At 35.5% G+C, this 13951-nt stretch overlaps 1 protein-coding gene across 1 annotated transcript in view; it reads left to right on the forward strand.

The window, feature by feature from the left end:
• CAMKMT (calmodulin-lysine N-methyltransferase) overlaps positions 1–13951 on the forward strand; it is a 403007-nt gene that overhangs the window by 126556 nt on the left and 262500 nt on the right. The window lies entirely within an intron of this gene.

Consider the following 13951-nt stretch of genomic DNA (forward strand, 5'->3'; position numbering starts at 1 on the left):
TTTTTTTTTTTTTTTTTTTTTTTTTTTTTTTTGAGACGGAGTTTTGCTCTGTCACCCAAGCTGGAGTGCAATGGTGTGATCTCGGCTCACTGCACCCTCTGCCTCCTGGGTTCAAGTGATTCTCCTCCCTCAGCCTCCTGAGTAGCTGGGATTACAGGAACCTGCCACCATGCCCAGCTAATTTTTGTATTTTTAGTAGAGATGGGATTTCACCATGTTGGTTAGGCTGGTCTCGAACTCCTGAACTCAGATAATCCACTTGCCTTGGCCTCCAAAGTGCTGGGATTACAGGCTTGAGCCACCATGCCCAGCTGGAATACTTTTATATGGCAGAACTCCAAAATGAATTAATGAGGTATAATAGTATATTCCAATACTTGGATTTCAATTGATAGAAAAATAAAACCTTGCAAACTAATTGCTGTGAGAAGTAGTAGTTGTGATTCCTATGCTTTGAAAACTTTTTAACAGAATGGAAAAAATTATGGTAACATATTAGAAAAATTGGACTATTGTAAAAACAAGAAAAATCAAATTTAAAATGAAGTTAAAAAACGCTTTCAATGAGATCAGTGTTTTTATGTCATATCCATTCCTATTTAATATAAGGAGAACTACTTATTGAGTTCCATGTTCACCCTTTGGGTGAAGCATTCACTCAAAGCCCAAACCTCAGTATTATTCTCTGTGAATCTAATATATCTATTAGATTAATACACATACACACACACACACAAATATATGGGCAATGTGTCATTGTTGGATCTGCATACTAGATGCAACATCCAATAATAGTATTATATTTTATTTTTAATACAGACAAATGCAAAAACCCTTTTCCACACAGATATGTTAGATGAAAAGGAAAAATGTATAGATGATGGTAAAACCATCATTAGTTACTCTTGAATCAGACCATTCTGAAGTGTTTATTTAATTTTCAATAGCTCATTTATCATTTTTCTAGAAACTAAAATCTCAACATATTTATCTTCATTTCAAAGTATTCTGTATTTCGAGTACATGAATATATAGTTTACGTTCTGAGAGCACTATTTTACTAAATGAACAGTATTTATTTCTCTCCATTCCAGCCTAATAATTCTATAAGATCCAAATTCATCTTTACCATTTTCTTTTTAAAATGCTTAAAATTGAACACACAGGAGGGGAAAAAGGAAGAGAAGAAAAGAATGACGAAGTTGTTTAGGAATGATAAGCAAATGTGGCCAGGTGCAGTGGCTCACACCTGTAATTACAACACTTTGGGAGGCCGAGGTGGGTGGATCAGTTGAGCTCAAGAATTTGAGACCAGCTGGGGAAAAATGGCAAAACTTTGTCTCTACAAAAAAAATTAACTGGACATGGTGGGATGCCCATAGTCCCAGCTGCTTGAGAGGCTGAGGTGCGTGGATGGCTTGAGCCCAGGAGACAGAGGTTGCAGTGGGCTGAGATTATGCCATTGCACTCCAGCCTGAGTGGTAGAGACAGACCTTGTCTCAAAAAAATTAAAGTTTAAAAGAAGAATGATAAATAAATGCTGAGTATGTCAGAAATTGTGACAAATGCTTAGCTATTTCTGTTTTTTTTTGAGATTTCCAGCAAGGTTGGAGGGGGTAGAAGAGGAGGTCCAGTCTAGGCCAATGAAGTGTGTTAGATAATTTTTAAAAAATATAATTAAATTGGAAGTTGTTCTGCTTTTAATTTTCACCATGTGCCTAAAATTTTTTAAATGCTGGTGATAAAATACCTCTCCCTGTCCCTATTCACGTAGACCACTCCTACCATGCCCTGCCTTGTGGCACACCATTGGCTTCCAGGATATTTTAAAAATGAAGAAAATGCCAAAAATAGGGTTACAAAATTTTGGAATATTTTAATTTAATAAATTAACTCTTAGTATAAAAGCAATTTAATTGAGCTATTCATAGGATAATTGTATAATATAGAAATATTAACTTGCACTGAACTACGATGAATGCCTTTCAACCCTGTCAGGGTGTCTCTTGTGACTATACATCTGACCTTTTTTTCTTTATGGCTGTGAGGCCAGACCATACACTTTTCTTGTTGCTGTTCTTTTACCCATTGCACCCCCTGAACCAGAATGGGCCCTTTTTAATTGGTAACTCATTCCTTGAAAGTATGTTGAGTATAGCAATCCTTGAAGCTGTCAACAAATTTATAATGAAAGTTTGTATAGCATAAAATTCAGGAAATGTTTTTTCTTTTTTAATCAATTAAGTAATTAGACTTAATTCTCCTAATATTATTGATTTACCTTAAATCCAGATTCCAGCTGATGAACTTTTTGAAATGTGATTCACTGGTTAGGAATTTGAGAACTACAGATGTGAGACTTATCTTTCTCTTAATTATGATTTTATTGTTCACTTCACTTGAAGGACAGAGAAAAAAGGCAGGGGTTAAACATAAATCCCAGAGACTGAATGAGGATTAATGAAATTATGTCTCTTATAAAGCGTTTGAGTTTTTTAAAATAGAATGCTAGCATGTGAGAATAAAGGAGGATATTCACCAGTGTCTTCTAACATTTAAAATGTTAGCAGAAGTAGACCATATTTAAAAATGAAATTTAGTCTATGGTTAATAGTTTATTTCCTCTTAAAATTGTTATCAACTTCCATAAACTTAAATTATGTAGTTTTATTTTCACATTTTTTGATAGTCAAAACTTGTTTCCAGCATGGACAATATTAAACTTAAAAGTTTCTGAAGTACTCCAAGTTTCTCAAATAATCTTATTTCCAGGTAAGAATAAAAATTTAAAAAGTATTTTAAACATTAAAAAAATAGTATTGTAAGTAAGCAATGTTAGGTAAGGTGTTTTGTATCTGAGGAGTACACTTGTCCAACTTAATTGGGCAAAAACACTATTGTGATGACATCTTTGATGAACCTTTCTTGGGCCCAGTGTCACTGATGATGTTGGTTTGTGTGTTGGGCCTTCTTCACTACTTGGTTTATCTTCATTGTCAATGAGTGATAATGGTACAATTCATTATAAAAAAATTTTTTTTGAATATTTATCATCACTCAAAATGGGATACAGTTCTTTCTAAAGATAAAGGCTTTCTCCTAAGGCATTTGTTCCTACTTTAAGGATTTATTGTAGCAGAATATGCTTCTTTGATTTTATTTATTAGAGCTAAGTTATGTGATCTTTTGGGGACATATTGTATCTTAACTTTTTTTTTTTTTTTTTAAGGATGGACTCTTGCTCTGTCACCCAGGCTGGAGTGCAATGGCATGATCTCAGCTCACTGCAACCTCTGCCTCCTGGGTTCAAGTGATTCTTTTGCCTCAGCCTCCTGTGTTGCTGGGATTACAGACACATGCCACCATGCGCAGCTAATTTTTATATATGTTTTTAGTAGAGACAGGGTTTAACCATGTTGGCCAGGTTGGTCTTGAACTCCTGACCTCGTGATCTGCCCACCTTGGCCTCCCAAAGTGCTGGATTACAGGCATGAGCCACCGTGCCCGGCCTTAATATTTTACTATATTAAGCACTGGTCAACAGGAAAAAAACCATGACTTGACTTTGAATCCTAAATAAGTTATGACTTTAGAAAAAAGTCACCTGTGCCAAGTACCTGAGGCCTCAGAAACAAGCATCTGCCTATATACTGTATATTTGAAAACAAATTAGCAGAACTTTTTGTTTTTAAGTTTTAGTCTGGACTTCTACTCTACCAGCCCTTTACAGATCATTCTCTTTCTTTCTCTTTCTCAAGTCTAAACAACCCCAGAGGATGTACTGTTGTTTTTTTTTTGTTTTATGAAGTGCTAATTAAACTATTGATGGCTTAAAAATTATTTGATAATAATGATTTTGCTTTTTGTTTTCATTTTTCATGAGATTTTTTTTCCCCAGGGCAAGTTGATGAAGACATTTTTGCCACCTGATTTTTGCCTGTTGCCATTGACTTTTTCTTTTTGAAGTGTGACTAAGCTTTTGAGAGCTCCTTCTTTGGTAATTTATAGAAGAAAAAGCCTTGGAAAAAATATTTGTACTTAATTTTAAGGGGTAACAAAATTTCTTTGTTGTTTGTTTTTTGGAATTGTGTTAAAGAAAATTATGAAATTGTAACGACTAAGTGCGTGTTTTTGAAGGGTTTACTTTATTTTCTTCATCAAAAAAAATAAGCAAACCAGTAACTGTTAACCCTAATTTATTTTTACTCTTCAAGTGACATTACTTTTAACTGGCTACATTTGGATAATAAAAGCCATGGATTTTAAACCACTTAGTAATTTGGTTTCATTTTTAACACAAATAACACCTTTTCATCCATTTTATACAAACTTCAAACAACATATGTTTTAACTTACTGCCAAATAAGAAGAAATGTGTTACATTAAAGTGCATGTTGTTTGCTTGCGCATTTGGAAATACCATTCATTTTATAGCAATTTTGAGTTATTTTTCTGTCACTTTGTATTCCTATTCAAAGAGACATACAGAAAACCTCACTCAAAACAACTCCCTTAGGGTTTACTCTTGGATGTCAGTAGACATGAACGGGTGGTACTGTATGTAACAAGCTTAGGTCATGGAAATGTCAACCCTTGGTGACGTGCATTTATCATCATCCTTTGAATTATGTCCTCTTGATATCTTGTAAGTGGTATTTTAATATATTTCTTTTATGTTTTAGGTGGGCAAAAGAGAGAGACCAAATCACTTATTCTCTTGCCTCTGATTATGTACAAAAATGAGATATTCTTATCCTCTAGAATTTGGTCCAAATTTTAAAACTGTTGCTAAGGGATAATGGTCATACAGAATGTGAAATGTTAATGACATAAAAAACCAGGACATAAAAATGGAAACATTTTCAATGTTAAGATGCAATTCAGTGTTGGATTGTTTTTAAATTAATGAGGAAGTATTTTTAAAAGCCCTTTTTCTTCAGGATCTTAAATTGTACTAAGAGAACGTGGATTCTTTTAAAGGACACAGGTTAGAGTTAGTTAAAACCTACCTATTAGTACAGGAAAGAGAGACTCCCTTTTGACAGATAAGATTTACATAAAATTTATAATTAGTAAATTAGAAAATTTGAAAACATCCCCAGGAAACTTTCTCTGACCTCTCACCTCCTGTCCTTGCTGAGTGAGATGCCTGCCACTCTGTGAAGCTCTTATAATCAGAGCACTGTGCTTAGCACATCCTCACTAGTCCATGAGCTCTTTCAAGGCAGGTACTATATCTTATTTGGCTTGGTTTTCTCATCCATCTCACACAGTAGTTGCTTAGGAAGTATTTGTTGAATCAATATAAGGTGCAGAGTGATGATGGATAGACCCTAATTATGTCCACATCCATGTAAAATCAAAATGAGCAGTATATTTAGGTTTAAAAATAATCTCACTACTTTTTTAAAGAAATAAATGCCTCTGCAGTCTTTCTAAAATGACTGATTTTTATTTTTAGACAGGTTCTTGCTCTGTCACCCAGGCTGGAATATAGTAGCATGATCATAGGTCACTGTAGCCTTGAACTCCTGAGCTTAACGAATCCTCCTGCCTCAGCCTTGTGAGTAGCCTGGACTATTGGTATATGCCACCTGCCCAGCTAACCTTTAAATTTTTTTGGTAGAGATGAGGATCTTGCAGTGTTGCCCAGGCTGGCCTTGAACTCCTGGCCTCAAGCAATCCTCCTGCCTTGGCCTCCCAAAGTGCTGGGATTAAAGGTGTGAGCCACCACACACAACCAAGAATTGATATTTGTTTTGAGGACTGACTAAAAGTTTTAAAATAAAAAATTCATTGCAATTTTGTAATATGTGAAAAAAAATCATGAAAATATATTGTTAAAATACCATCACAATTCTGGTAACTTAACTTTGGGTTTCTAAAAACTTTTGTAGTGTTAATTTTAATACTGTCCTTTATTGGTGGCCAAGGATGTCAGTAGGAAGCACTTCTTACTCACTACTAGTTATTGGCAAGTTACATGAGCAAGGCAGATTTGGATCCAGGCTGAAATATCTGGTCAGGCTCCATTACTCTGTCACAGTGTAGTTCCAGCAGTGGTGTGTACGTTTCTCATTCTGCATTATGAGCCCACAAAGAAAGCCACCAGTGAACAGGACCAGCCAAAAGTTTTATTCTCCTTCTATTGGGTTGCTTTTGAGGAGATCCAGTTTCATTTTTATTAGTGATTCATTTTCTTCCACATATAATCACACGTCTTTGGCAGAATCCCTTACTTTCTTATGAAATCTTAATATCTAGTAACTCAAACTAAAGAACAATGAATAATCCTTAAATACAGAGGATTTAGTTTTTTCCCTCCTGCATTCAGAATAAGGCCATGGTTGCACTAGGCCATTCCCAAGTTACTAATTTGTAAAATGCCAAGGCATTTAAAGCTTTTCAGTTTTCTCTTGTGAAAGTCCTCAGTACAATTTTACACTATCCTTTATATTGACCAATCTAAAGATTTGACTATTAATTTAACCAGCATTATTGTACTTTTCCTCTGGAATAAATCAGGGCTTTTTAAATGAATTGATCCCTTACTGTCTTATAACAATAAAGCATATTCAGCAGTCATATTTTTCCGATACTATTGCACAATATTGTCAGTACTTGAAGAGAAGAACAGCTGTTGTCTAGGGAGTGAAGGTTAAAGGTAAACACTCCCTACTGATTCAAAGAAACACAGGCATCCTGTTTATTATGTATTCGTAAGTAGAGCTCAGCAGAGGGTATTGCCAGATTTAATGTGTATTTCATAGAGTAACAAAGGCATTTTTCACTTTTGACTAATAAAGTTTTTAGAGCCCATCCTTGTAGGTGACTTGTACATATGCCCTACAGGCACACAATAAATGTTTGCTGATGATGAGAGATGAATATCCTTGCTTTTTAGTTCTGAACATGAGATAACCAAGCCTTTTAGGCAGAGTTAATTAATATCTGGTGGTCTTCTACATTCCTAAGGGAATATGACTTTGAATTCTCTCTCTTTATCATAGATAAATGTGTAGTCATAAATGTAGTGTCTCAGTTTTGGGCTTGGGAAATGAAGTTTAAATGAATAATGGTAATCCATGGTAATAGAAATGCTTAGTTCTACTGGCTATTTAAGTCTAATATGCAGGCATCTAGGGACTGTAATACACTGATTTACTTGTAGGTAAAAACCTTCAGAGCTGCTGGCAGTGTTTTTGGTTGGCATCATTTGTTGCATTTTTAGTGTAACAGTGGACTTAGAAGTTAAATGTCAACCTTTGGCCAAAATAATCTGATAGTCAAAGACCTTGGACATTTAGGGGTTTTTCATTGGAGTTGGCAGGGGACCCTCATTTATTATTCATAGCTACAGTATATTAGTTATTATTCTTTTGTTAAAAATGTGATAAAATTAAAGGCAAATATAGTTTTAAAGGCTCCAGGGTAAATTAGAAAACTGATTTCATACATCTTCAAAAGTTTTATTAGCTGATTATTTTACCTTAATTAATATTGGAAATGTTGACAGATAACTAGACATTGCTGTTTCACTGGAAATATTTTGTATATGTTTATTATCAGAAAAATAAATACTATAGATTGGACAGTGTTTATTTTCATTTCATATAGTTATTTTACTAGGCAGGGTTGGAATGAAGTATTTGGGATAAGAAATAAAAATGAGTGTGTCTATAGTTCAGTATGTGTAGTCGGGTGGATTCAGGAAATTCTTTCATATTTAATTTTTCTAAAGTTTTTCCATGTAGACATGACAAAAGAGAGAGTTAAAAAATCCCATTTTATAAAAAAAAAACAAAAACATATTTGTATAGATGTGGTAAAGATATACCTGAATGTTACATACCAAATTATTAATTGTTCTGTTGGGGGAATAAACCTCTAACCAGGGACCTTTTCTTTTTAAAAATTTTTATGCCTTCATATAATTTGATTTTATTTTGAGGAGCATGTCTTATCCCTGTAATTTAAAAAAATTAAGCAGGCAAAAAGAGAGAGAGAGAGAGAGACAGATAATATATAAAGGGCCATAGGCAGCCCCAGCAGAGAGAAAGGCAAAGACCAAGTGGGCATCAGAGCTGGATCTTGCCATGGGGAGCAATTCAGACACCTGCTGGCCTTTGGGGCAGGGTAGAGTCTTCTTACTGGAAGAAAAATCTGGAGCCCAGGACAGTGGGGAAGTTGTGGGGCTGTGTCGGGTAGGGAGTAAGACTGTACAGTGGAATGTTGTGGTAGATTAAGACTGGAAAGATAAGGTCAATCATTATGGAGATAGTCTAAAATAAAGACGTCAGTGATCATGGACTGTAGTTAGGATATAAGCATTTTGTGCAAGAGTTTGATGCTTGTTTCCTTTACATTTTTACCCTGGGGAGCCCTTGGGAGTTCAAGTATGTGTCTATTGAGAGACATCCATCATAGCCTTTATTTATTTATTATTACTATTTATTAGAAAATGAGCAATGCTTAACCTTTCTAGATAGCTTTAATATGCTGACATGACTTCAAATTGTAGAGTTGGCCAGGTTATATGAACATGTAAGAATATAGCTATTCAGTTTCTCAGTTTTGGTGATGACTCATGTCAAATATTTTTTAAATTGTCTAATATGAGATTAGGCTCTTACACTGAGAAACTGAAGTAAAACAAGCTATTTATTAACAGAGTAGGTTGATTAATCCTTTGCTAGAGTAAATATGAGGAGCTACATCAACACACATATACATACTCTAGTTAAGGTTAAGATGTGTGTGGCTAAATATATTCATTAGTATCACTTAGGAGATGCTCTTTCTTTTGTCATGTTTCTTTGGCAAAAGCTAGCAGTTCTGTTAGCAGTGGTTTTGATGATAAAATCCTGTAATTCAAGAGGTTCGGTTATTCAGCTAAACAACTGCTACCTTGGGCAATACTGGACGAACTGCGTGGGGACTGTTTTCTTGAGACCTGGAAAGCTGTTCTGTTTGCTAAACAAAGGAATTGTTGATTTCAGTGATTTAATTCCCCTTTTGGCTAAAGGCTGCTGAATGAAAACAGTGCTTGTTTGAGAAGGAATCTGTTGCTAAGGCAACTGATATCTCCTTAATTATTGGCCAATATTCCCAAATGAGATTGGTCTCTTTTGATTGTTAGAAATAACCAAATTATCCTGAGCACTTTCAAGTCTTGAATTTTGTGGTAATGGTGGGGATTGGGGGAGAGATTTCTCTCAAGCATATACTCAGATATCTCCCATTTGCGTTGGCATAATGTGGACACTATGTTTATAAGGGTAAAAATATAGATGATATTTGCAAAACCTCTTCTATTGTAAGAGATCTTATTACTTAATACGAGTTGCAGTTCTGAGATGAGTGACCTGTGTTCAATCTTTTTTTTACAAAAATGAATTCTTTGATTTCTGTAAGAAAATATAATGTGTCTAATCATTTAGCCTCAAGAATAGGCAGATATATGAAGAAACTTGTAAGTATTATTTGAATGATGCTAACAAGGACTGTCTTCAGAAGTGAATGCAGCCATTTATGTGAGGTTCTTTACTTGAATGTTTCTAGCAGTGCATATGCTGACCTTGGAGAGTGACCTCTTTTCTGTCTACTACTTTGTAGAATCATGTAAAAGACGTATGGTGTCTTGTCTCTTGGCAGTACAGTTGTTTGATCACTTAAAATTAATTGAAGCTTTGAATAGTCAGGCTCAAGTTCTAGTATATTCATATCATGCTTCCTAATTGCTCTCTAGTGTGCAGGACATGCTAAAAAGTCAGTGCAATTCTTACAACACTTATAAATGCCTTGATAATTTTATTGTATGTCTTTAAAATAGTGTGAATCATAGAGATCACACATTATTATCTCATGTCCTTACAACAACACGGGCATTCACTTTTCTTTGGTACTTGTCCTGTGACAAGCGTGGTGAGCACTGATGAAATTCTTCTAATATTACTCATGGTGTCCCAGATCTTCCAGTTGAGTGAACATGAGGTTCTGAAATGTGGCTATGATTTCTGTGTTGTGGAACCATTAGAATTTTGTAGGAGTCTTGCATGAAAGGCTTTTGGCACAATAACACTGAGTAAAGTCTATTTTGTGATACTTTTGAATGGTTATAGTTCTTACTCAGGATTAGTCTTTCCATGTTTTATTAATAGAGATGACATTGGCTTTACATCTTGGGTTGAATTGAATATAAAAAGCTTTGCACTATGTGTTGGAACAATACTTGAGTTGGATTTCATGTACATATTTATATTTTTTCTAAACTTACAAAATGTCACTCTTCATTTTAAATAGCTTCAAAAAGTAAACACAAGATTCCCTTGTTGAAAATATTAAAATACATGAAAAGGACAATATTCTGCAAAACTGTTGACTAAAATATAAGCACAGAACCACAGAATGTAAATTCAAAGCTGTCCCTCCATGTCTCTAGAGTGTCATTAGTCTAATTCTCACTAGGGTTTTGTAGTATCTAAGTAGATTTTACACTGTCTACTGAAGTTCTTCCACAGCAGACTGTAAATATAAGCATACACTTAAATCTGTGATACATTTTGAATTAGCCTCCCTTTTTAGAACTCTTGAGCTTGTCTTATTTAAAATATGTTGAAGTTTGAACTGTCAGACTTCAAAAACACTGTTTTTTGAAAAACATTTTTGTGCTGTAGTTTTAAATTCCATGATATTTATAATTCTTTCAAAGACTTTTGTTGTAGTCATCCAGTTTATGAGATTAATTTTTACTTGGATTATTGTGGGAAAAAATAACTTTTTAAATAAGATGGTACAAAGAGAATTGATATGTTTATGTTGATTAGATCATTAAAATTTGACCCATTATTATATATGTTAAATTCTATGAATTTATTACTTTGTTTTATCACATATTAGTTGACTCAGTTTTCCAACGTTTCCAGCATTTTGCCCTTTTCTCAGATTAGTGTTTTTTTTTCTTTTTTTTTTTTTTTGGAGCTTTGTTCTGTTGTCCAGGCTAGAGTGCAGTGGCACAATCTTGGCTCACGGCTCACTGTAATCGTCACTTCCTGAATTCAAACAATTCTCCTGCCTCAGCCTCCCGAGTAGCTGGGACTACAGGCATGTGCTACCACACCCAGCTAATTTTTGTATTTTTAGTAGAGACAGGATTTCACCAGGCTGGTCCCAAACTCCTGACCTCAAATGATCTGCCCGCTTTGGCCTCCCAAAGTGCTGGAATTACAGGCATGAGCCACCATGCCTGGCCTCAGATTCATTGAAGACCAAAGATACAGAGAGAATATATATATTTTATTTATTTTTTTTAAATTGCATTTTAGGTTTTGGGGTACATGTGAAGAACATGCAAGATTGTTGCATAGGTACACTCTTGGCAGTGTGGTTTGCTGCCTTCCTCCCCATCACCTATATCTGGCATTTCTCCCCATGTTATCCCTCCCCAACTCCCGCCCCCCACTGTCCCTCCCCTATTTCCCCCCTGCAGACCCCAGTATGTGATACTCCCCTCCCTGTGTCCATGTGTTCTCATCGTTCAACACCTGCCTACGAGTGAGAACATGCAGTGTTTGATTTTCTGTTCTTGTATCAGTTTGCTGAGAATTATGGTTTCCAGGTTCATCCATGTCCCTGCAAAGGACACGAACTCATCGTTTTTGATGGCTGCATAGTATTCCATGGTGTATATGTGCCACATTTTCCCTGTCCAGTCTGTCATTGATGGGCATTTGGTTCCAAGTCTTTGCTATTGTAACCAGTGCGGCAGTGAACATTCGTGTGCATGTGTCCTTATAATAGAACGATTTATAATCCTTTGGATATATACTTAGTAATGGGATTGTGAGTCAAATGGAATTTCTATTTCTAGGTCCTTGAGGAATCGTCACATTGTCTTCCACAATGGTTGAACTAATTTACACTCCCACCAACAGTGTAAAAGTGTTCCTATTTCTCCACATCCTCTCCAGCATCTGTTGTCTCCAGATTTTTTTTTTTTTTTTGTAGAGAGTCATTTATTTAGGGAGAGAAACAGGAGAAGGAGAGAGAAACAGCTAACTCTCACGCTGAGTGAGAGAATCCAGAAAGATGGAATCCAGGAGAGGAAAGCAGCTTCCACACTGAGTGGAAGGGAATATAGAGAGATGGAGTTTAGGAGGGGAAGACAGGCTTCCATGAGAGTGTGGAAGGGGACCCCAGAGGGGAAATCCAGGAGAGAGAAAAACAGCTTCCATGAGAGTGTTTGTGAAAGGGGACTCAAACATGGAGTCCCGTCTCCAGATTTTTTAATGACTGCCATTCTAACTGGCGTGAGATGGTATCTCAATGTAGTTTTGATTTGCATTTCTCTAATGACCAGTGATGATGAGCATTTTTTCATATGTTTGTTGGCCTCATATATGTCTTCTCTTGTAAAGTGTCTGTTCATATCCTTTGCCCACTTTTGAATGGGCTTGTTTGTTTTTTTCTTGTAAATCTGTTTTAGTTCTTTGTAGATTCTGGGTATTAGCCCTTTGTCAGATGGGTAGATTGCAAAAATTTTTCCCATTCTGATGGTTGCTGATTCACTCTAATGACTGTTTCTTTTGCTGTGCAGAAGCTGTGGAGTTTGATTAGGTCCATTTGTCTATTTTGGCTTTTGTTGCCAATGCTTTTGGTGTTTTAGTCATGAAGTCCTTGCCTATGCCTATGTCCTGAATGGTTTTGCCTAGATTTTCTTCTAGGGTTTTTATGGTGTTAGGTCTTATGTTTAAATCTTTAATCCATCTGGAGTTAATTTTAGTTTAAGGTGTCAGGAAGGGGTCCAGTTTCTGCTTTCTGCACATGGCTAGCCAGTTTTCCCAACACCATTTATTAAAGAGGGAATCCTTTCCCCATTGCTTGTTTTTGTCAGGTTTGTCAAAGATCAGATGGTTGTAGATGTGTGGCATTGCCTCCGAGGCCTCTGTTCTGTTCCATTGGTCTATATCTCTATTTTGGTACCAGTACCATGCTGTTTTGATGACTATAGGCTTGTAGTATAGTTTGAAGTCTGGTAGTGTGATGCCTCCAGCTTTGTTCTTTTTGCTTAGAATTGACTTGGCTATGTGGGGAGAGAATATTTTGTTAGCAGTTTCTTAGCTTTTTTTTTCTTAACCTTATATGTTTGTTTTGTTTGTTTTTTTTCCTGGCAACTTCTACTTAGTACTAACTTCAATTTGCATAATATATTTATATATTCAATGTGAATATTTTATATACATACCTATGACAAATCTTAATTTTTATATACAAATATATGGCAATGTTCTTTTTCTTTCTGCAATGGTAGTTTTTTTCTTCAATTCAAGATTAATTCAGTATTTTATTTACCTTTATATTTATAACCATGTATGGTATCTTTGTTTTGAGAAAGCATTGATACTCTATTGTTATTAAACACTTTCATTGGGTGAGACAGAACTGTTGTTAACTGTACATTATGTGTGTGCCAGAGAATATAAAGGAACAAAAGGAGAAATGTCCCATCACAATTTTGAAAGGGTCTATTTTAAATGCTACATGTATCTAGTAGAATATAGGGCTGTAGTTTGGAGCAAGAGTGAAGAAAGAGAATTGTATAATTTAAGTTTCCTATTTCCTATCTCCTAATTCAGTGGGAGGTTGGGTCTTCATTGTGAAGTCTGTCCTGTATGTATGTTAAATGAATTTTGTATGCCTTTTCTCCTATTAAAAATTAATTAATAAAGGGCTTGGACAAATTGAAACACTGGGTCTACTCAGGGAATATTTTTATAGGTGCAGTTCCAATGTTTGAATTAGGATGCAACATTAGAAAATGTAAAGGAGCTGGGCATGGTGGCTGGTGCTTGTAGTCCCAGCAGGAGGCTGAGGCAGGAGTATCTCTTGAGCCCAGGAGTAGAAGCTGAAGGTTGCAGTGAGCAAAAATTACATCACTGCATTCCAGCCTGGG

Source organism: Sapajus apella, unplaced genomic scaffold (genome assembly GCF_009761245.1).
Source record: "Sapajus apella isolate SASKATOON/1434 unplaced genomic scaffold, GSC_monkey_1.0 scaffold44, whole genome shotgun sequence".
Taxonomy (NCBI): domain Eukaryota; kingdom Metazoa; phylum Chordata; class Mammalia; order Primates; family Cebidae; genus Sapajus; species Sapajus apella.